At 37.2% G+C, this 26,107-nt stretch overlaps 1 protein-coding gene and 1 pseudogene across 9 annotated transcripts in view; both read right to left on the reverse strand.

The window, feature by feature from the left end:
- The window catches only part of CDK19 (cyclin dependent kinase 19), a 157,300-nt gene that overhangs the window by 70,429 nt on the left and 60,764 nt on the right, over window positions 1–26,107 (reverse strand). The gene's annotated exons all lie outside the window — the stretch shown is intronic.
- Window positions 15,057–22,538, reverse strand: LOC118620936 (annotated as a pseudogene).

Below are 26,107 nucleotides of genomic sequence, written 5' to 3' on the forward strand. Positions count from 1 at the left end.
CAAAGTAAAATGAAAGGGAAAAAAAAGGAATTTAAAACTCATTTAGATACTTTTTTTTTTAAGCATTGTCTTCTTCTCCAGAATTCAGTTTCTAGTCCTCTTTTCCTTTTCTATTCTGCAGTCCCTCTTGACAGCTTACCCATGTGTCTGAAGTTTAACTATTACTTCTATGAAGAATCCCAAATGTCAGTCTCTAGCCCTAATCTTGCTCCTAAACTCTGACATCAGTGCATGTATACATCCACATGGAAATCCCACTGTACCTCAAAATCCACATTTCCAAAACAGAACATCACTTGTCCACCTCTATGTGCCTTAGTGTGTCTACTATTCCTGCAATTACCACCAGTATTTCCCAATCACCAAAGCAGGCTCAAAACCTTATAATCCATCAGTGTTCAGTCACTAAATAAGTGCTACATACTCTGCCTTTTAAAATATCACTCATGGTCCTGGCCAGTTTGACTTAGCGGTTAGAACACTGTCCTGAGGACCAAAGGGTCATGGGTTCTACTCCAGTCAAGAGCAGGTACCTGGGTTGCAGGTTTGATCCTCAGTCCTGGTCAGGGTTGTGCAGGAGGCAACCAATGTGCCTCGCTCACATCAATGTTTCTCTCTCCTTTCCTTTCACTCTCTCTAAAGATCAATGGAAAAATATCTTCAAGTGAAGATTAACAAGTAACAACAAATTATACATATATATATGTGTGTGTGTGTGTGTGTGTGTGTGTATCACTCACGAGTTCTCATTTTGATAATTAAAGTAAACCCTTAATTAGTATTTAAATTAAAATAAATCCTTAGCCCTGGCCGGTTTGGCTCAGCAGTTAAAGCAGTAGTTCTCAACCTGTGGGTCATGACCCCTTTGGGGGTCAAACGACCCTTTCACAAGGGTCACCTAAGACTATCAGAAAACGCTTGTTTCTGATGGTCTTAGGAACCAAGACACTGCTCCTCTATCAGATACGCCCACATGCAGATACGCCCTCATACGAGTACCACCAACCCCATCACGCCAACCCTATCACATACACCCCATACAAATACAGGTGTATGTAACAGGGTTGGCGCCATAGTGTATTTATGCAGACCAGTCACACATGTGTAGAGCAGCTAGTCTGTTAAAAGCAGCTACTGTGATGAAAGCAGCAGTATTGGAGGTAAAATGACACTTCGTGAATTATAATTACTGGGTAAATGTAAAATCATGTACTGTAAAATCAACTACTGCAAAAAAAAAATACATCTGTACCATGGGAACTTAATCTGGATGCTGATAGGTCTTTTTATATTCAGCTGTGGTTGATGTGAATACTGCCCCCTTGTGATAATAACAGGTATGTAAAAAAAACAACAACAGAGAATGGTAAATCATAGAAAACTTTAATGAACTATATTGGCTAAACTATGTCATGCATCATCTTTTGTATTATTAAAGCTATTGCTATATATTATTTTCATTAGCAAACCATCCCATGACAATGGATCGTGTAGAGAAGAACGTTAAGAAAAGAAAATATAGTGAGGATTTTTTGCAGTTTGGTTTTACCTCAATAATTACAGCAGGAATTGAGAAACCACAATGTGTTATTTGTTGTGAAGTTCTACCAGCCGAATCCATGAAACCGAACAAACTAAAATGCCATTTTGATAGCAAGCATCTGAGCTTTGCCGGCAAGGATACCAACTATTTTATAAGCAAAGCTGATGGACTCAAGAAAGCCAGACTTGACACTGGTGGCAAGTACCACAAAAAAAACGTAGCAGCTGTTGAAGCTTCATATTTGGTGGCACTCAGAATCACCAGAGCTATGAAACCTCACATCATTGCTGAGGATTTACTGTTGTCAGTGGCCAAAGACATTGTTCAAGTTATGATTGAAGATGAATTTGTTACCAAATTGAGTGCAATTTCCTTATCTAATGATACTGTCCACATAAGAATAGATGACATGTCTGCTGATATTCTTGATTAGGTAATCCAGGAAATTAAATCTGCTCCACTTCCAATATTTAGCATCCAGCTTGATGAATCTACAGACATTGAAAACTATCCAGTTACTGGTTTATGTGAGGTATATTAATGATGGCAACTTTAAAGCTCAGTTTCTTTCTTGCAAACCTCTTGAAATGACAACTATGCACGTGATGTATTTGACACAGATGGTTCATTTCTGAAAAAGCATAAGATCTCTTGGGGAAAGATTTGTGGTGTTTGCACAGATGGTGCTCTACCTATGCTAGAATGTTGATCTGGATTTCAATGTTTGGTATTGAATGAGTCACCAAAAGTTGTCGGAACTCACTGTACAATTCATTGGCAAATATTAGCAACAAAGACGCTGTCACTAGAGTTACAAGAAGTAATGAAAGCGTCATAAGTTCTGTCAATTTTGTAAAGGTGAGCACTTTAAACAGTCAACTTTTTTCACAACTGTGCAATGAGTTGGATGCGCTGAACAATGCTCTGCTATTTCACACTGAAGTGAGATGGTTGTCGACAGGAAAAGTTTTAAAACGTGTTTTTGAGCTTTGTGATAAACTCAAAATGTTTTTTAATCAGAAAGCAAGATCATAGTTCAAAGCACTTTTCAGCGATAAAAGAGAACTGCAGAAAATAGCTTACTTGGTTGACATCTTTGCCATCTTGAATGAGTTAAATTTATCACTGCAAGGACCAATTGCAACATGCCTCGATTTGTCTGAAAAGATCTAATCATTCCATATGAAACTTCAGCTTTGGCAAAAAAACAATTGGATGAAAATAAAATTTACATGTTGCCTACTTTATCTGCTTTCTTTGAGGAACATGACATTGAACCAGACAAAAAGATTACGATGATAATTTCTGTGAAAGAACACTTGCACATGCTTGCAGACAGAATTTCATTGTACTTTCCAAATCTACCTGACACCCCATTTGCACTTGCCAGAAGCCCATTCACAGTCAAAGTTCAAGATGTTCCTGACACAGCACAAGAGGAGTTCATTGAACTTATTACGGCAATGCAGCGAGAACTGATTTCTCTACAATGCCAGTTAGAAAATTCTGGATCAAGTGTTTGCAGTCATATCCTATTCTGTTTGAGACTGTGTTGCACCTTCTTCTTCCATTTCCAACAACATATCTTTGTGAAACAGGGTTTTCCAGATTGTTGGTTATCAAGTCTAAATACTGAAATAGACTTGTTTTGGAAGATGATCTTCGTTGTGCTCTTGCAAAGACTGCCTGGAGAATTTCTGATCTAGTGAGAAAGAAGCAATCTCAACCTTCCCACTGGCATTGGCTTTTTACACATACTGTCCCAAAATGTAGCAATGTAGTTTACAGTAGCAAAATTACAGTTATGAAGTAGCAACAAAAATAATTTTATGGTTGGGGGTCACCACAACATGAGGAACTGTATTAAAGGGTCGTGGTATTAGGAAGGTTGAGAACCACTTGGTTAGAGCCCTGGCCAGTTTGGCTCAGCGGTCGCGGTATTAGGAAGGTTGGGAAGGTTGAGAACCATTTGGTTAGAGCCCTGGCCGGTTTGGCTCAGCCGTTAGAGCATCGGCCTGCGGTCCAGACAGACCAGGGTTCGGTTCCCGCTAAGGGCGCGTACCTTGGTTACAGTTTGTCCCTGGCTCCGGTTGGGTTGTGTGGGTGGCAGCCACTTGATGTGTCCCTTTCCCATCGATGTCTCTGTCTCTGTCTCTCTCTCTCTCTCTCTCTCCCCCTCCCACTCTATCTGAACAAAAAATGGAAAAATGTCCTCCGGTGAGGATAAAAAAAAAAAGAATATATGAATCCCTATATTTATTGCAGCATTATTTACAATAGCTAAGCTATGGAAGCAACCCAACTATACATCAACAGTTGAGTGGATAAAAAAGCTGTCGTACATTTACACAATGAAATACTACTTAGCCATAAAAAAGAACAAAATCTTACCATTTGTGACAGCATGGAGGAACCTAGAGGGTATTATGATCAGTGAAGTAAGTCAGTCAGAGAAAGACAAATACCATATGATTTCACTTGTATGTGGAATCTGAAGAACAAAAGTAAGAACAAACAAAATAGAAATAGAGAATGGACTAATAGTTGCCAGAGGGGAAGGAGGTTGGGTTACTGGGAGAAAAATGTGAAGGGATTAAGAAGTACAAAGTGGTAGTTATAAAATAGTCCCAGGGATGAAAATAAAAGTACAGAATAAGAAATATGGTCAGTAATATTGTAATAACTATGTTTGGTGCCAGGTGGATACTGGAAATATCAGGGGATCAGTCTGTAAAGTATTTGACTGTCTAACCACTATGCTGGACACCTAAAACTAATACAAAATAATAATGAATGGAAACAGTAAAATAATATTGAATGTAAACAGTAATTGAAAAAGAAAAAATTTTAAATAGGACTAATTCATGACTACTTCTAGGATGCCATCCCTGAAACACCTAGTCAGAAATGGGTGTATCTCTTCTGTGTTTCCATCCATTCTGTGTTTCCCTTAACATGTCACTAACTATATAAAATTATGACAAAGTTTAATTATCTATCTTCCCTAATAGATTGTAAGTTCTTAGAGTGCAGGGGCTATGCCTGCCATCTCTACATTTCCAATGTCTCATACAAGCCAGACACATGGCAGGTGTTCAACAAATGCTGGCTGAATTAATGAGTGATGCTCTATCTCCTATCTCTTCTAATTCATCCTATATTGACATCAGATTATCTTCCTAAAATAAAAAGTCTGATAATGTTAGCGCTCCCATTCCAAAATCCTAAATGACTTCAAAGTTAAAACTCTTAAACAGAACATTCAAAACCATCCATCCCCAAAGACTGAATCCATTTTTCCTACAAATAACTTTTTTAGGGGGGCGGGTGGGTTGAAACTCAAAATAAAATTGCTTGGTAATCCTAATGTTTTAACCAAATATGAGGCAGGTGGGTAAGATCCAAGTTAAGGACCAGAGAGTTTTGCCCTGACAAAGGAAGTATCATAAATGGCATGTACTGTGGTCTTCACCTTAAGGATACTCCCTACACAATCATCATGAAGAAGCTCCCAAGGTCTTCACTGCACAGAATTCTGCCCATTATCCTTATTTTCCATAAGGCCTTGCCCTAGGATATGAAGATGAGGTAGAAGTATGATAGAAAATACCCAGCAGGTAACAGTGATTTAAAAAAAAAAAGGCCAAAATTTATTAATCAACATTTGAGTGCCCAGCATATTCCAGGCACAGGAAGCCCCAGGGAGTTTACAACCTAATATAGACAAAAGAGGAGGCAGATTAAACAAATAATTTTTAAATTATAATAATGATAAGGCTACTAAGAAAAATACAGAATATGCAATACAACAGAACTAACATAGTCTGAAAAGTCAGAGAAGGTGCTCCCAATGAAGAAAGAAGAGACTGAGAAATACAGAGCCTCAACCAGCAAGAAAATGTACTAGCAGGTATTCTTATCATGTCATGAATACACTAATTCTAAGAACTCCTTCATTATTCATCTTTTAGGAGCAAATATCAAATAAAATTCTTACTTTATTCTAAATTTGCTCTGGCAGACTTCTATCACCAAACAATAGAGCACATCATTTTTCTTTCCAGATTAATATTTCTAAAATCACCTAGCACAGGACCTGGCACAAAGTAAGCACTAAACAAGTTTTGTTGAGTAAGAAAATTAAATCAACAATACATAAAATGTGACTTTTATATAAACATGTTGCTTAAATTAAATTCCACATTGAAAGAATGTTATCTTTTATATGCCAGAAATATTCAAACAAGATTGGAATTTAATAAGTCTGAAAAATAATTTGAAGCTGGTATTTGATTAATAAAGCAAAATAAAGTAATAATTTTATCCTAAATGACCATAATAAACTTATTTGTAATCTCACTGTACTCTCTCGAGCTATCTGGTTTTACACCTAATCCAGACCATTATAACTTTATTTCTAAAATGTACAGTTTACATTTTCTTTAGTAAAAACAGTCAACTAAGTAGCCCTGGAATTCATGCCTACACACACACACACACTCTCCTAGACCATGCAGGAGAATCTATAGGGATTTTGCTTCAGACACCCCAGCCCTGAAATTATAAGAAACTGTACTAACATTTATAGCTAAGAATTTTAATTAATTATTAATTGCTGAATTGCCAGTGCCCATAAAAATGTGTTTCACATCACTATGCTTCTAGAGACGATAAACACAGTGAAGTCAAAGCTCAAATAAATTAATCATTTATAGTTCCTGAAGATCTCACAGGAATTTTAACCATACTAACAAGGAAAACTACTAACTGATCTAACGAAAATACAATCCAGGAAATGTCTACTGTATTGTTTTCAATAAGCAAAAAATCCACTTCCTTCCTAATCTGCTAAGAAACCTTTATATGCATTATAAGAAAACACAGAAGGGGGTAAGTTTCCACAATAACATAATTGATTTCTTTTCTATTTAAACATCTACTAGATTTAATCATTAAATCCTAAATATTTCCACTAAGAATGTTACCTTTAATTTGTTTAAAAAGAGTCACTGTGACATATGCAGCTTTTATGTAAATATGTTAAACAATGAATAGGAAAAAATTAGAAATCACCATTATAATGAAAACTAATTCATAATACTATAATCTTCAATAATTTTGTTTAGCAAAGCACATATGCAAAAATAACATTAAGTTTAAAGTAAGCTTTCCAAGCTAAGCATGACAGAAAAAGTCAAGAACTACATGATTTCACTCATATGTGGGATATGTGAAAGCAGCTCTGGCCAGTTTGGCTCAGCAGTTGGAGCGTCGGCCCATGGACCAATGAGTCGTGGGTTTGATTCCAGACAAGGGCACGTACCCTGGGTGGTTCATCCCCAGCCCTAGTTGGCAACCAATTGATGTGGCTCTTTCACATCAATGTTTCTCTGTCTGTCTCTCTTTTCCTCCCTCCCACTCTATCTGATAATAAGCAGAAAAATATCCTCAGGTGAGGAATAAAAAATTAAAAAAAAAAAAAAAGGAAAGCAAAAATTAACAAACAAGACAAACAAGCAAACAAACTCATAGACACAGACAACAGTATGGTGGTTACCAGAGGGAAAGGGGGCTGGGAAGGTAGTAAAAGGGTAAAGGGGGTCAAATATACAGTGACAGAAGATTTGACTTGAGGTGGTGGACATAAAATGCAATACACAGATGATGTATCACAAAATTGGACACTTGAAACCCATATAATTTTATTAACCAATGTCACCCCAATATATTATTAAATTTAAAACATAAAATAAAGTAAGCTTTCTTTTAATGATCTTGAAGCTGGGAAATTTAATATCTTTTCAAGGCAGCTTGAAAAATACATATAAAATGTCAAATCTCACTAGACACTCTTCTTTGAAATGTAATCCTCCAACATAAGTTCTGGTCACATTATTTAATACACCTAAACAAACATCTGCTATAGGGAAAGCTCCTTTTAAGTAAAATTTACAGGAAAAAGGTCAGTAATTTTGACTACAAAGTTATCTTGTACAGAAAATATATACTAAACAAAGTCAAAAGGCTAACAACAAACATCACCAAACTATTAGACATTAAAGGGTAATTTACTTGATTTATAGAGCTTATAAAAATCATTAAAAAAATTAAAACACTTTCCATAGGACAATAGGCAGAAAATATAGACATTTCACAAAAATAAAAATAAATTAATATAGTCAAAAATTATATGAAACTATGACTACTTTAAGAATTGATACAGTGGAGATATATTTTCCATCTATTGAACTGGGGAAAATGTTAAAGCTTAATAATATCTAAATGGTTTCAATAGCGTGGCCAGTGTGGCTCAGTGGTTGACTGGAGACCATGACTGGCAACCAATAGGTCACCAGTTCAATTCCTAGTCAGGGCACATGCCCAGGTTGTGGGCCAAATCCCCAGTAGGAGGCATGCAGGAGGCAGCCAATTGATGTTCTCCCTCATCAACGTCTCTCTCTCTCTCTCTCCCTCTCTCTCGCAAATCAATAAAGAAAAAAAATTAAATGGTATCAATAGAAAACTGGTTGAATAAATTAAGGTCCATCCCTATGATGGAATATTATATAGCCACTAAAAAGAATGCTGTGAGAATAAGATAAATCTGTATTGTTGATATGCAAAGATCAGTAAGATATATTAAGTGATAAGGATAAAATGGAATAGAATATACAGCATCTCTTGGTATTTTTAAAAGATATCTATGTGAAAAAAAAAGATATCTATGTCCTGACATATGCCTAAAAAACATTGGTAAAGTCATAAGAAGTCATTCATAGCAGTTAATTCCGGGCAGAAGGACCAGGTTAAGGAAGACAGAGATTTCAAACTTTTCATTTTAAATCTTTCTGTATTTTTTGAACTCTTATTATGCATATATTTCTAAAATGTCAACAGAAGTTACTCAGAGAATAAATTATGAGTAATGTTGGTTTGCTACCTTGTACTATTCTGCATTTTTTTCAAATCACTTTTTGTAAAAATTTACTCTTATTATTTTTCAAACTGCAGTTTATAACCCATTAGTGGATTATGAAATCAGTTTAGTGAGTTACAACCAGCTTCTCCACTCCCCCCAACAAGTAAAATCACCTACACTAGACTAAAATAGAAAATAATAAAAAACACCAGAACATATCATAGGTTATAAGCAAGAGAGAGATCCAGAGCAAGAGTAGATCACAGTCAAAAAAGTTTAAAAACTACTACTCCAGGATATTATGTTTAAAGTATTTTGAATACAATACTCAGAAAAAAATCATAATGACCTTATAATTTCCATTTAAAAAACAAGTATCATTTTACTTTAAAATGAGTTTTTGCATGTCAATTCTCAGTAAGACCAACTTAAAAAGGTAATGAAGAAAAAATATAATTTCAAAAAACTCAGAAAGAAAACTCTAAAAACATGTACTAAGATGACACCTATACAACTTAGACTAAGACTTGAATGGATTCTAAAAATGGATTAGCATGCATATATTTGGATTAGCACATTTTAAGTTATACACATTAATCACCTCTAAAATTGACAAGATTGAAATTAAAGAAGTTTAGTTAAGGTTGTTTATCTAGGGGGTGGGATCAGGATAAGGGTGTCAATGGGGGGAAAGGAGAAACATCTGTAACAAAAATTAATTAAAAAAAAAAAAAAGACTTCAAGATCACCAAAATAAAGTATCAGAATATCGACACAAGACTACATAGCTCAAATACATGTAACAACATATAATCATAAAGGCACATATTTTCAGTTGTGTTTGTTTTGTTTTTTTTTTATGTCAAAGGATATGTTTGTTCAGGTTACAAACACAATCTATTGCCCAATCACCTGTTTGATCAGGAAGGTAATACAAAATGACTAGCTAGGATTAAGAACATAATTTAGTCATTAAATTAAGTAAAATTAAAGGACTATAGCGAATGAAATCAAGACTTTGTTTTCCCCAACATGGCAAACAAACCATACATATTATATAGTCATATCATCTGTAGGAAGCTTGTTTTTTTTTTTTTTTTAACTTTCACTAACTTCAATTTCATGTATCTTTACTACTTACACTATCCTTCTCTCCCTTTTAGGTACCCCCATCCTCCACTACCCCTTGCCTACTCTTTACTTCCTTTGAGCCTTTCCATTCGTTAAGGGCTTTACTATTAATGAGCTCTCATTTTACCAAATCCCTATAGCAATTATATATACCAGTCATTTGAAATGTAATAAATGATTTCTTATATTATTTATCTTTTTTATATATATCCTAATGTTTTCACATATATATACTTATATTAACTATTTGGTAAACTGAATGGTTTACTGAAGTGTGGGCAATATGGCTAAATTCTTTTAGGTATATTTTTAAGTTCTCATATACCCAGAAGTCAAAAGTTGTTCAGGGCATGGGTCCCATGACTAAATAGATTCAGATAATCTACATATGCCCCCAGGAGATTGGGACCATAGACCCAGGCTAACTCTGGAAGCAATGAGGCCAAAAAGTCTAAACGAGAGTGGGGGAGGGAGGATAGTACCTGACATGGGTAATGGCAATAGGGATAGAAAGGAGGAGGCTAATAAAAAGAGGGCAGGACAGATTCAACAGGATTCAGCAACTGATAGGCTGAGGCCCAGTGATCCAGGATGGTACAAGCAACTCAACAGATAGTGCTACAATTTAGAAACAAAGAAAAACATTACAGCTTTCGGATGAGGAGCAATGCTGGTTTTAGTATCAGACATGATGAGTTCATGGGGCTTACTGACTGTGGTCCTGGATATGTGAATCTGCAACTCAGGAAAGAGAGCTCAGCTGAAGGCACCAAAAAAAAAAAAAAAAAAAGAGGAGTCCTCAGGGCAGATATAAGATTGCTCAGGAAGTGTTTTTCATGTCAAGATGAGAAGGGCAATTAGTCCAGAGCTCTTTGAAGAAATAAAACATTTAAGGATTTGAAAAAGAGACATTTAAGAAAAAAACAATCACATCAAGATTCAGGATCTGTGCTCAGAGAAGACTTCTTCTTCCAAGAGAGAATATTGTTATAAAAACCAAGAATGGTTTCCTTCCTCGCAGAGGGAGAACAGATGACGATTTCAAGTGTTGAGAAAATTGTCTATTGCATTTTCAGCTTCTATTGAAGGTATTTAGGAAGCTTAGAAAGAACAGTTTTCTCTACTGAAATTATAAATTCCATAAGTATAGATATCACATCTGTCTTGTTCATTGTTATTTATTGTACAGGAACAAGAACAGGCATGTGGTGGGAACTCATTAAACACTTTTTACACTAAACTGAAAGTAGAAATAAAGCCAGATTGCAACAAAAGCTAGGCTGCCCTTGATAGTTAATGGTGAGGAGAAACCACCTTGCTATGAATGGAGGCGCACTAGCAGCGGCTCTCAACCTGTGGGTCGCAATCCCTTTGGGTGTCGAACGACCCTTTCACAGGGGTCATCTAAGACCATCGGAAAACACATATTTCCGATGGTCTTAGGAACCGAGACACCAATCCTCTAGCCATCTCCAGGCAGGTCCACCCACATGCAGATACACCCACATACAACATGAGGAACTGTACTAAAGGGTACATTAATTAGGAAGGTTGAGAACCACTGATAAGGGCTCAGAGAGGTAGTTTCATATTGTTTAGCTTTGTATGGTAGGAGAGACTTCCAACATTTTTTTAAATATGAAGAATGAAGAATCCATGGAGAAGAGAAAATAAACATCCACTCAGACTTCACATATGACTGTTTCCAGAATTATTTGCTAACTTCAGCCCAAAGAAATATCTAATTGTTGAAGACTTGAAATTTTTTTCTTATCCTCACCAGAGGACATTTTTGCATTTATCTTCAGATACAGCAGGAGGGAGAGGGGGAGGAAGAGAAATAGAGAAACATCGCATGGAAGAGACACATCAACTGGTTGCCACCCACACAACCCCAACTGGGGCCGGGGAAAAACTGCAACCAAGGTACATGACCCTAGCAGGAACCGAACCCAGGTCTCTCTGGTCCATGGGCCAATACTCTAACCACTGAGCCAAACTGGCCATGGCAAAGACTTGAAATTTAAAAAAATTAGTAGGAAAAAAAATTAAATAACATGGGGTCATGATACAGAACAGGGCCTCCTTATAAACGAGTATGGGAAAATCAGCTACTCAATCATTACATCTTTTCCTAGCTTCCTCCCTTCCTTTGCTTCTAACTCACAAATTCTTTAAAGATGCCCCTACAGTGGCAACAGTCAGAGATTGGTAAAGATGAGGAAGTAAGGAGAGGGCACAAGTAAGGAAAAGGGAAAGGAAGAAGAAAGTACTGAAAGATTCTTCAGGGAAGGAGTTCTTAAATAAAAAACTACCAACATAGCTTCAGTTGTCAATATAGTGATGTATGTGGTAAGATCCACATAATTTTTTTTTAAGACAAACCATAATCTCACATAAAATTCCATGCTTCAGAACCCTTCAATTCTAAATCTATGGTATCTATTAAATGTGATCACTTTTTAAAAGATCTGATCAAGCAAAACTAGCGGTACTGTGTTAGCAATTTCTATTATCCTAAAAATATTTCTGAAAGTATCAACACTGAAGCTCGTTGACCTGATTCTGCAGCTTTCTCACTGGCTAGCCTCTTATCTGCATCCTACCTGGATCCACACCAAACCACCTCTGGGCTGTCCAGTGCAAACACTCAAGACACTCAACTTCAAGATTCAGTTCAAGTAACCTGTCCTTTGTGAAACCTTTTCCCAAAGCCCCATTTCACCTTTCTCTACCCACTACCCATTCTTTCACAAAATACATGATTCTAAGCAAAGTGAAACATAAAAGATTGTTGCAAAAATTTTAGAAGTACAAAATCCAAGAATACACACCAAAGCAATACCTAAATAGATGTCTATATATAGTTTTGCCAACAATGATCCACATCACCAATAGAGGTACTAAATCACAAAACAGAACCATTTCCAAATAGAAATAAATGTACTGTTTTTGCTCAAATTATAAAAGATGCAAGTTAAAACATAACTCAATGTATATACTGTGTTGTCTTCCCAGATGTAAATGTGATTATAACTCTAATTCTACATGCAGGAATGTGTACAAATTTACAATGCTCTAAGACAATGTCTCCCCAACTGATGTTATATAAGATATCAATAGTTAGGCAGTCACTTCCCTCCCCCCAAAAGTTCTGGGCTCAGCTAAGTTTGGAAAGGCTAAGTCAAACAGGTTTCTTGACTGTTTCAGAGCCCTGAACAAGCTAAGGTACACTATGGAACTCCAGGAGGGGGCAAGCAGCCTTTTCTAAATACATTTGACAATGGAACCCTCCCCCTTCCAAAGCACAGCTTCTACTAATATTTCCAGGTACTGGTATTCTGTGGAATACAGTTTGGGAAAGAAATACTACTCTCAAGACAACCTACATGTTCTGCATTGAATAGAAAAAAAAAAAAAATGGACTAGATAAACTATGTAATAAACATTAAATAATGTTTGATCTTTGGAAATGGCAGGCCTATGTGGACCCACAGTCCTAAAATCTATGGACAATTTTTATACTAACAGATTTCACAAAGAACGCAGGGCCTTTGCTTTATTAGCTCTCATTCCCCACTCCCCCTTATTCCTGATTGGGGTCCTTGCTGTCTAGGTTTCCTTAGTAAGGCAGAGGAAGCAGGGATGCTGAAACATAAAAAGATCTAGGTAAGTGAACAGAACTGTGGGGAAGCAGTATCAACAAAGGGTTTAGAAGCAGTATAAATAAGTAGCTAGAAATAGTGTCATTAAAGTAGTGGCCGGTTTGGCTCAGCGGTTAGAGCGTCAGCCTGCGGTCCAGAGAGACCCGGGTTCGGTTCCCGCTAAGGGCATGTACCTCGGTTGCAGTTTGTCCCCGGCCCTGGTTGGTCGTGCAGGTGGCAGCCACTCGATGTGTCCCTTTCACATCGATGTTTCTCTCTCTCTCTCTCCCTCCTGCTCTATCTGAACAAAGAATGAAAAAGTGTCCTCGGGTGAGGATAAAAAATAAATAAATAAATAAAGTAGTGAAACGAAGGGTCCTTATTACTTTGACCGAATTCAGCTTTAGATCCTAGCTCTGGAAGTCATATGTCTATCACTCTATAGCAGAAGACAGTAGCCTGGACCTCACTAATGATCACAAGTACAAGCCCTCTGACAGGCTGAAGATAACATCTTGACTTAAGTTATGTTTCAGCTTCTGAGCCCTAAGGTGGAATGATACCCTGGTCAGAGAAGGGGACACTGAAACAGACCTCAGAACTGTCCTAAAGACCTAAAGAAATGATTTATTACCCTTACCTCACCTCAGACCAATCAGCTCCTAACACAACCCAGGTAACCTCTAACTCATCATGGTGTCTTGTGATTTTCTTCCTGTTTGTGGTGCTATTCATAATAAAATAGCCAATATTTCTCCACTGTAATTCTTGGTGTTTAGTATTTGGCTCTGCTACTGCCAGGTGGACAAACTCTTTTTGTTCTATAACATGTTAGTTAAAGAAAGGGAGCCCTGGCCAGTTTGGCTCAGCGGTTAGAGCGTCGGCCTGCGGTCCGGAGAGACCCGGGTTCGGTTCCCGCTAAGGGCACGTACTTCGGTTGCAGTTTGTCCCTGGCCCTGGTTGGTCGTGGGGGTGGCAGCCACTCGATGTGTCCCTTTCACGTCGATGTTTCTCTCTCTCTCTCCCTTCCTCTCTCTCCCTCCCATTCTATCTGTACAAAAAATGGAAAAATATCCTCGGGTGAGGATTAAAAAAAAAACAAAAACAAAAACAAAAAACGCCCTGGCCAGTTTGGCTCAGCGGTTAGAGCGTCGGCCTGCGGTCCTGAGAGACCCGGGTTCGGTTCCCGCCAAGGGCACGTACTTCGGTTGCAGTTTGTCCCCGGCCCTGGTTGGTCGTGCGGGTGGCAGCCACTCGATGTGTCCCTTCACGTCGATGTTTCTCTCTCTCTCTCCCTTCCTCTCTCTCCCTCCCACTCTATCTGTACAAAAAATGGAAAAATATCCTTGGGTGAGGATAAAAAACAAAAAAAAAAAAAAAAAGAAAGGGAGACAGAGTAGTGCTAATTGAGCAGAATATTGTTTCATGTCACAATAGTAAGAAGTCAAGTAGATCTAGAATAAGATGGCAAAGAGCACTTAGTAAGTTATGTAATGTCTAATCACTGGGGGGTACACTTGAAACTAATATAATAATGTATGTCAACTGTAATTGAAAAGTAAAAAAATGATTAAAACAAAAGTGTGAAAAATTGAGACATGATGTTCATGACTGAAGAGGGCCAGTTAAAAAGCAACATACTAGGCATAATACCCCACATAAGTCTGCCTTGCAGTGGTGTATTCTTTTTTGTTTGTTTTATTTATATTTTATTCTTGGCTAGAAAAACTTTTCAATATGCAAATGTATTTCTCCCAAGAGTTGCCCAAATGTGATATAAAGAGTTTGTATTAACTCCTTTTCTGGAAACTTCCTTCTGTTAGTTGTATTCTTAAAGAGCCTGGGACATGAAGAGTTTGCCCAAATTTGGGGCAGTGAATTCCTTGATTATTTAGTAATAAGTATTAATCTGGCCTGTAATGAGCTTTATTGCTCATTGACTCCATCCTGGTTTGAAGAGTGTGGACAGACCCTCCTCAGGAAGTAGGGGTTCTTCTCAACTGTGGCACTGCTGATACTTGTATTACTCATGTATGTGTTATATTTCACTATATCTTGGTTCATTTCATCCACTCTGTCCATCAGCAACTATAGATTCTTTCCCAAATGACTGCTGCTACCAAGACTGGGCGATTCATGTTTATCTATTATAGTCGACTTCTCATGCTCCCACATTAGGACGTAAATCTGATATGAATTTTTTTTTTATTGTAAAAGTTATATTTATTCACAATGCTACATTTATTGCATTCCCTTAGCAAAATGGAGAACTGTTTATGAACCCAATTTGCACATATAAAACTTTATACAAATTAGAGGAAAAAAATGGCGGCAGAGTGAATGGAAGCTACACAGACCGTCTCCAGAACCAAACTGGAATTACAACTATAACACAGACAAATTGACGGGAAAAAGCAACAGAAAAGCAGCTTGCGAGGACCATATAACGAGGGACACTGACTCGATCTTGGTAGGCTTGCGAAGGCGCGAGATTGGGGCTGGGAGCCCACGGTCGGCAACTCGGCAGCGGCCTTAGCTGGGAGCGGTGCCCTCAGGTTACACTCCCAGGCGGCCCCACAGCGCAGAGCCGGGACAGAGGCTAAAAACGCCACAGCCACTCACCTTGAGCTCCGGCAGAGGGAAGGCAGACTGGACTGGAACTGTGTTGGGACACTTGAGATTTGGAGGGCGCTCAGAGCTTTTGCTGAGTACAGCCACGCAGGACAGTGGCCATATTGCTCCTTCCCAGGGCTCTGGGGAGAGGCAGCAGCCCCTCCCTCAGACATCCAACCCCACCCTGTGGGCCATTGAAATGCTAATTGAAGCTCATTAACAACCAGTATCTGCCCCACCCTCGTGAAATCCGCTTCTGCCGAGCACCTGAGGGAGTTTTTCAATCAACTGACAACCCAAAACTCATCAAGTAACCTCGACTAGCCTCCAGGCAAAAAGCTAGAGGATAACAGTACCTTTCCTGGGCTAGCAACTTTAACCAGGAAAGTAAGACTTGACAGTGGTGTTTAACGTGGGTCCTCCCTCGCTCATCTAAACACAGGAGAGGGAGCCACAAAAAGCAGAACACCAACACCCACAGGGAAAACTTGACAGGCTCCAAAGCCCACGGTGATAGCCAAAATGGTGAAACACAGAAACAGAAGCCAAATGAAAGAGGAAGAGACCTCCACCGAAGATGAGATCAATGTGGAGCAATTAGGCATGTTAACAGAGCTAGAATTCAGAGCCATGATCTTGAGGAAGCTGAACAGCATGAGTAAGGACATAGAGACACTGAAAATAAGCCAATTGGAAATTAAAAACCAACAAGAAGAGATAAAAAAAAATGACATGTCAGAAATGAAAAACACATTAGAAGGTTTAAAAAGCAGAGTAGAGGAAGCTGAGGACCAGATCAGTGAATTAGAAGACAGGGTAGAAAAAAATCAACCAATCAGAAAAACAAAAGAAAAAAACTATTAAAAAACAGGAAGACAGCTTAAGAGAACTATGGGACAACAGGAAACGTAATAATATTCGCATCATAGGAGTCCCCGAAGAAGAAGAAAACGAGCAAGGGATAGAGAATATATTAAAAAAAATAGTGAGAGAAAACTTCCCTAATTTGGTGAAGGAAGAAGGCATTCAAGTTCAAGAAGCACAGAGAGTCCCAAGTAAGAAGAACCCAAACAGGCCCACATCAAGACACATAGTAAATAAAATGCCACAAATTAAAGACAAAGAGAGAATCCTAAAAGCACCAAGAGATAAGCAACAGGTTACCTACAAAGGAAACCCCATAAGGCTCTCAGCTGACTTCTCACAAGAAACACTACAGGACAGAAGGGAATGGCATGAAGTAATCAAAGTCATGAAAAACAAAAATCTGAATCCAAGACTACTCTACCCAGCTAGGCTATCATTCAAAATAGAAGGTCAAATAAAGAGCTTCCCAGACAAAAAAAGGCTAAGGGAATACATTAGCACCAAACCAGCACTGCAAGAAATGTTAAAAGGACTGCTGTAATTAGCAGTAGAAATGGGAAGAAAAATAGAACCACACTAAACAAAAATGGCAATAAATAAGTACATATCAATTATCACCTCAAATGTAAATGGATTGAATGCTCCCATAAAAAGACACAGAGTAGTTGATTGGATAAGAAAGCATGATTCATCTATATGTTGTTTAAAAGAGACCCACCTCACAACAAAAGACTCACATAGGTTGAAAGTGAAGGGATGGAAAAAAATTTTCCAAGCAAATGGAAAGCAAAAAAAAGCTGGGGTAGCAATTCTCATATCTGATAAAATAGATTTCAAAATGAAGACCATAACTAGAGACAAAGAAGGCGACTACATAATATTGAAAGGATCTATCCAACAGGAAGATATAACCTTGATAAACATATATGCACCCAATATAGGAGCACCAAAATATATTAAAAATCTTCTGGAGGACTTCCAAGGAGAAATCGACAACAATACAATCATAACAGGGGACTTCAACACCCCGTTGACAGCACTAGATAGATCCTCTAGGCAAAAAATTAGCAAGGAAACAGAGACTCTAAATGAAGCACTAGACCAAATGGATTTAATAGATATCTACAGAGAATTACACCCCAAAACTACAGAATACACATTCTTCTCAAGTGCACACAGGACATTCTCAAAGATAGACCACATAACAGGACACAAACTAACTCTCTACAAGTTCAAGAAGATGAAATCATATCAAGCATCTTCTCAGATCACAATGCATGAAACTAGAAATCAATTGCAACAAGAACATGCAAAGACATTTCAACACATGGAGGCTAAATAGCATGTTATTAAACAATGAATGGGTCACCGAGGAGATCAAGGAAGAAATTAAAAACTTACTGGAAACCAATGAAAATGAACACACAACAACACAAAATCTATGGGATGCAGCGAAAGCAGTTCTGAGAGGGAAGTTCATAGCACTACAGGCCTACCTCAAAAAACAAGAAAAATTTCTAATTGACTGTCTAACCTCACAACTTAAAGAATTAGAAAGCAAACAAAAAGAAAACCCCAGAGCAAGTAGAAGGAAGGAAATAGTAAAGATCAGAGCAGAAATAAATGACATAGAGACCAAAAAAACAATTCAAAGGATCAATGAAACAAGGAGCTGATTTTTCGAAAAGATAAACAAGATTGATGGACCCTTAGCTAGACTCACCAAGAAACAAAGAGAGAGAACCCAAATACACAAAATCAGAAATGAAAGAGGAGAAGTAACAACGAACACCACGGAAATACAAAAGATTGTTAACAACTACTGTGAACAACTATATGGCAACAAATTCGACAATCTAAACGAAATGGACAAATTTCTAGAAACACACAGTCTCCCAAAACTAGACCAGGAAGAGATAGAAAACTTGAACAGACCAATAACAACTAAGGAAATTGAAGAGGTAATCAAGACTCTCCCAGCAAACAAAAGCCCAGGCCCAGATGGCTTCACGGGGGAGTTTTACCGAACATTCAAAAAAGAACTAACACCCATTCTCCTCAAACTATTTCAAAAAATTCAAGAAGAAGGAAGACTTCCAAACACGTTCTATGAGGCCAGCATAATTCTAATTCCAAAACCAGAAAAAGACACCACGAAGAAAAAAACTACAGGCCAATATCCCTGATGAACATATACGCCAAAATCCTGAACAAAATATTAGCAAATCGGATCCAGAAATACATCAAAAAAATTATTCACCATGACCAAGTGGGATTCATTCCAGGGATGCAAGGCTGGTACAATATTCGCAAATCAATAAATGTGATAAGATGAAGATAAATAAGATGAAGAATAAAAACCACATGATCATATCAATAGATGCTGAAAAAGCATTCGACAAAATCCAGCATCCATTTCTGATAAAAAACGCTCAGCAATGTGGGAATAGAGGGATCAAATCTCGACATAATAAAGGCCATATATGAAAGACCTACAGCCAACATCATACTCAATGGACAGAAACTAAAAACATTTCCATTAAGAACAGGAACAAGACAGGAATGTCCACTTTCGCCACTCTTATTTAACATTTTACTGGAAGTCTTAGCCACAGCAATCAGACGTGAAGAAAAAATAAAAGGGATCCAAATTGGAAAGGAAGAAGTGAAACTGTCATTATTTGCAGATGACATATTATACATAGAAAACCCTAGACTCCATCAAAAATCTACTAGACTTAATAAATGAATTTGGCAAAGTAGCAGGATACAAAATTAACGTCAAGAAATCGACGGCATTCTTGTACACCAATGATGAAATCACAGAAAGAGAAACTGAAAAAACAATCCCATTTACCATCGCGCCAAAAAAATTAAGATACCTAGGAATAAACCTAACCAATGAAGTAAAAGACCTATTTGCAGAAAACTACAGGTCATTGAAAAAAGAAATAGAGGAAGATATAAAAAAGTGGAAGCACATACCCTGTTCATGGTTTGGAAGAATTAACATCATTAAAATGTCCATACTACCCAAAGCAATCTATAGATTCAATGCAATCCCCATAAAAATACCAACGACATATTTCATAGAACTAGAACAAATACTTCAAAAGTTCATATGGAACCAAAAAAAAACCCCGAATAGCCACAGCAATCTTGAAAAAGAAGGACAAAGTAGGTGGGATCACAATACCAGATATCAGGCTATACTACAAAGCGACTGTAACCAAAACAGCCTGGTACTGGCACAAGAACAGACATATAGACCAGTGGAACAGAACTGAAAACCCAGAAATGGACCCAAGGCAATACGCTCAATTAATATTTGACAAAGGTGGCAAGAGCATACAGTGGAGTAAAGACAGCCTCTTTAATAAATGGTGTTGGGAAAATTGGACAGCTATATGCAAAAAAATGAAACTAGACCATCAACTTACACCATACACAAAAATAAATTCAAAATGGATAAAAGACTTAAATGTGACCTGTGAATCCATAAAAATTCTAGAAGAAAATGTAGGCAACAAAATTTCGGACATCATACGGAGCACAATTTTCACTGATACATCACCTAAGGCAACAGAAACAAAGGAAAAAATGAACACACGGGACTACATCAAACTAAAAAGCTTCTGCACAGCAAAAGAAACAATCATCAAAATGGAAAGGCAACCCACTGTATGGGAGAACATCATTGCCAATGATGTATCAGATAAGGGGTTAATTTCCAATATATATAGAGTGCTCATACAACTCAACAAAAGGAAGACAAAGAGCCCAATTAAAAAATGGGCAGAGGAGCTGAATAGACACCTCTCCAAACAGGACATACAAATGGCCAAGAGACATATGAAGAACTGCTCAACATCACTAATCATCAGAGATGCAAATTAAAACAACAATGAGGTATCACCTCACACATGTCAGAATGATTGCCATCAACAAATCATCGAACAACAAGTGTTGGGGAGGGTGTGGAGAAAAGGGGACTCTAGTACACTGCTGGTGGGACTGCAGACTGGTGCAGCCACTATGGAAAACAATATGGTGTTACCTCAAAAAATTAAAAATTGAACTTCCATTTGACCCAGTGATCCCACTTCTAGGAATATACCCTAAGAAGCCAGAAACACCAATCAGGAAGAATATCTGTACCCCCATGTTCATAGCAGCACTATTTACAATAGCTAAGATCTGGAAACAGCCCAAGTGTCCATCAGTAGACGAATGGATAAAAAAAGCTGTGGTACATATACACAATGGAGTACTATGCAGTGGTAAGAAAGAAAGATCTCTTATCCTTTGAGACGACATGGAGGGACCTGGAAAGTATTATCCTAAGTGAAATAAGCCAAGCAGAAAATACCACATGACAAATACCACATGATCTCACTTATATACGGAATATAATGAACATAACAGTCTGAGGAATATGGTAGACCCAGAAACATGGCAGTAGAGCACAGACTGACATCCCTCAGAAGAGGGGGTGGGGGTGGGAAGAGATAAACCACAGAGAACTTACATGCATGTATGCATGACCAATGGACATGGACAACTAAGCCGGGGACGGGGCGGGGGTGGGGTGGGGTGGGGAGGGGGGTGCCAATGGGGTAAAAAAGGTGAAATATCTGAAACAAAAAAATAATGGAGTACTATGCAGCGGTAAGAAAGAAAGATCTCTTATCCTTTGAGATGACATGGAGGGACCTAGAAAGTATTATCCTAAGTGAAATAAGCCAAGCAGAAAAAGACAAATACCACATGATCTCACTTATATACAGAATATAATGAACATAACAGTCTGAGGAATACAGTAGACCCAGAAACATGGAAGTAGGGCACAGACTGACATCCCTCGGAAGAGGGGGTGGGGGGGTGGGAAGAGATAAACCACAGAACTTATATGCATGTATGCATGATCAATGGACTTGGACAACTAAGCTGGGGATGGGGTGGGGAGGGGGTGGGGAGGGGGGTGCCAATGGGGTAAAAAAGGTAAAATATCTGTAACAAAAAAATAAATAAATTTAAAAAATAAATAAATAAAAAAATTTTTAAAAAATTATGTGTAGCACATAAAGGACTCTGGTACAGCAGATGTGAATTTTTAATTACAACCCTCACTTCTTCAAACATGTGCTCAAAGGTAATACTTCCCCTTTTCAGTGCTGCAGGAGAAAAATCCTTCTCTTTACAAACTTCCATCAGTTTAGGGGTCAGTCTGCATGGCTTTGGTGAGAGAGAGAGAGAGAGACTCTTGGGCAGTTTTTATGGGATCATAAATGAGAACAGATTCTTCAATGGCATGCTGGTAACAGAACTGAGAATCCAGGAGTGCCTGGGTGACAAACAAGCCATAGTATGTGGAGACTGGTACCAGCCCAAGTGGAAATGGGTCAGTGTTGACGTGGCAAAGGCTAAGCATTATTTCCATCTGATATTGGACTTTGTCAAAGTCAGCATCATTTCTGTGTGCTGGGGGGAAGGAAAGCAGTTGGTAATTTCAAGCTGATATTCTACAACCAGGCCCAAAAGCACTCCTGGAACCATCTCAGTTGCTTGTCCTTCTTCTTGATAATGTTTGATTATCTTTAATACCATCAAACCATCTAGCTGCACTTGCTTCATGGCTGAATCTTTGGACCTGCCTTTGCCTTTCCCTGCCATTACCAGAGGTGGAGCTAGAAGATGTAGTGGCCTAGGAGGCACCTTCCTTGCAGGATGCCATCTTTTCAGGGGAACAGGAAGAAAAGAGCTATAGTGCTTTATTCTAAGGTTCTCGCACCTAGCAAAATTCCTTTGAATGAGGCCCAAAACAGAAGCCTGAAAGAATGTTTATTTCATATCATATATAATTTCAACAAACATAATGTTTTATAATTTTTCTAAGCACAAAATAACTATGTTGAAATAAAATTTCCTTTGATTTAAAAATTTTTACTTTGGTAATATTTTACTAAGATAAGGATTATAATCATACAAATTATTTTATTTTTACTGAGCTAAAATTCATATAACAAACTTTATCATTTTAAAGTATACAATTCAATGACGTCCCATACCTTCATAATGTTGTGCAACTATCAGCACCGTCTAATTCCAGAATATTTCCATCATCCCCAAAAGAAACCCCATACCAATTAAGAAGTTACTCCCCAATCCTCCCTCATCCCAGCCACTGGCAACCATTAATCAGCTTTCTGTCTCTATGGATATGCCTATTCTGGACATTTCATATAAACTGAATCATACCATATGTGGCTTTCTGTGTCTGGCTTCTTTCATTTAATGCTGTTAAGATTTATCTATCTTATAGCAAATATTAGTACTTCACTACTTTTTATGGCTGAATAATATTCTATTATATGGATATACCACATTTTAATTATCCATTCATCAGTTGATGGACATGTAAGTTGTTTCCAGTTTTTGGCTATACAAATAATGCTACTATAAATGTTTGTGTAAAAGTTTTTGTTTGTCCACCTGTTTTCAATTGACTGGGTATACTCCTAGGAGAAGAATTGCTGGGTTATAGGGTAATTCTATGCTTAACTTTTTGTAGCACCACCAAAATAGTTTCTATAACATCTAAACTATTTTACATTCCCACCAGCAATATATGAGGGCCCCAATTCTCCACACCCTTGCCAAGAGCTGTTATTTTCCTTTTATTATTATTACTGCCATTTTAGTGAATATGAAATGGTATCTCATTGTGGCTTTGATTTCCTTAGTAGCTAATGATATTAAGCATCTATTCAAATGCTTAATGGTTATTTGAATAATTTTTGGAAGAAATATTTATTCAAGTGCTTTGTCCATTTTTAAATCAGTTTGTCTTTGTTGTTAATATTCATTTTTAAATCCGTTAGGCAACCATCTTTTCTTTAATTCTTCAGGTCTACAGACTGATTTTGTTTTATTTTGGTAGAGTATTTCCTATTTTCCTTTAATATTTTCTTCATTCTTCTCCAAGTTTACATCTTACAATGCCTTCTGAGGCACTGAGGGCCACTTCACAATATCTAACACATCTGCTAGTAGCTTATTCATTAAGTGAAAAAGACATTATGTCAGTAGGTTAACATGTCAAAATTAACTTGATCATTCAAACTAAGCCAACATTTTCTGAACACTCCTATATACAAGGCATTGTATGAGCTTCAAGTAATTAATTAAAAGTCTAATGACTCTTTAATACCTTTACAATGGTGCTATCATTCATTTCATATGTTCTAGTACCTTGGCAAAACTTAATTTAAATGATCACCAAATCTCTGAACCTTGAAATGTCATGCAGTTTTCTTTTCACAGCATTTTTATATGATGAAGTAATAGACTAAAAACAATGGGATATCTTTCTTTTTCAAGAATAATTTTAAAATATTCTTGGATTGTAAACATTTTTATTTTGGCATCCTAAAATAGTTGGCACTACTAAGTGACATTCTTCATGAACAAAAGTATATTACATTTATTAAGAAAGTATATATTTTCTCTATGGAAGGAAGTGTAACAATGCTAATTGTGTTTTAAATCTATGAAGACCACTAAAAGAAGTTACATAAATAACTGAACTTCTCTTCTGAGCTTGGATTAGGCAGATTATGAAAATAAAATTAATTTACAGATATAAAATGTTTCCTTAATTCTATATCTACACTTAACTATTAAGAACATTTTTATTTATTTTAATTTTTTTTCCTTTATTGATTTTAGAGAGAGAGAAAGTGAAAGGGAGAGAGAGATAGAAATATCAATGAGAGAGAACATCGACTGGCCACCTCCTTCATGGCCCGCACTGGGGATCAGGCCCACAACCTGGGCATGTGTCCTGACTGGGAATCGAACTGGCAACCTCTTGGTGCATGGGTTGATGCTCAATCACTGAGTCACATTGGCCGGACTGTTAAGAACATTTTTAAAAGTAAAGGATGCTTAAGTGTAAGGAAATCATAAATATACCAACATGTACATTCATTTTTATAGTATTCAGCTTGACAGTGTACCTTAAAATTAATAAGCACTCGCTTTGTATAAAAAAATAAATTAAGCCATAAATCTCATACTTCATCTACTTATTAAAAGTATCCATCAGTGAACTACCCATGAGTTCAAACATTTTATCAAACTTCAACTTAAAAATCATGACAAAGAAGAATATCTAATGAATGATGTAGAAACAGTGTGCACTATATGATCCCAGATAATATTGGTATTGAGGATTTATTTAGGAACTACATTTTGAGAACTGCTATCTAAAATCATGGCAAAGAGCCTTTCTATAGAAGGATTAATTTAAAGAATTATTATGTAATCTTTGTAGAATAGTAAGGCATTATCTGAACTTGCCTAAGACAGTTACTGGCTTTGACAGACTCAAGTTAAACAAGAAAGAAGCTCAATTGCAGCAGTCCACAAGGGCTGCATATTCAGGGGTGGGCAAACATAGGTTTACAGTTGTAATACAAATAAATAATAATTAATAGATAATAACACAAGAATGAACTCTGTGTTTTGTGTCCTCACAACTGTAAACCTACTTTTGCCCCATGTTGTATATCAAAAGAGCACATGAAATCCTTTAGTAGTATGAAGCAGACAATGAATCAGTCAATGAGAACTTAGAACACTAGACATATTTATACACCTCATCTAACATTTACAGTAGCACTCTGGAAATCTCCTGAGATGAGAAATAAATCTCCTTGTTTCAGAAGTCTTCGATTCCCTTAGAAAATAAGTCTTGTTTTCAAGACTCTCACTTAATTCCTCCTCCTATTAAATACATTTTAAATGATGAATCTAAAAAGACAAAAAGGAAGATTCCCAGGTGTCAGGAATGAAGAGAGAAATGGAATCAGAACCAAAAGAATGAGCTGATGTGTAAAGCCTATGGGGATTTAAGACCTGGATACAGTCGTTCCTTGTTTATTGCAGTTAATCCATTCCAGACTCTAGCGGTTGCACTTGGCATTGAAGGATTCCTGGGGTGCTCGAATTCATAGGCCTACAGTCCATATGTACAGTAATTTTAATTTTAATTGTAATTGTAATATGAGTGTATAATTGACTCAGACAACCGAGCGTACACTGTATTATTTTCACTGTCTCGATCAACTTTTTAATGAATATATTTGAAAAAAACGCAATAGAGTGAAGCAACAAAATCGAAGCGCAAAGTGGTGAGGGACAACCGTATAGACCCTAGGAGTTGGGGTTCTAAATTCCCACTTAACGAATATCAGCTTATGGTCAAGATGGTGGCATGAGTAAACACGGTACTCATCCTCCCATAACCACATCAAAATTACAACTGAACTATAGAACAACCATCATTCAGAATCTTCTAAAATCTACCTGAATGAAGTCCTACAAATA

This window comes from Molossus molossus, unplaced genomic scaffold (assembly GCF_014108415.1).
Source record: "Molossus molossus isolate mMolMol1 unplaced genomic scaffold, mMolMol1.p scaffold_m16_p_8, whole genome shotgun sequence".
Taxonomy (NCBI): domain Eukaryota; kingdom Metazoa; phylum Chordata; class Mammalia; order Chiroptera; family Molossidae; genus Molossus; species Molossus molossus.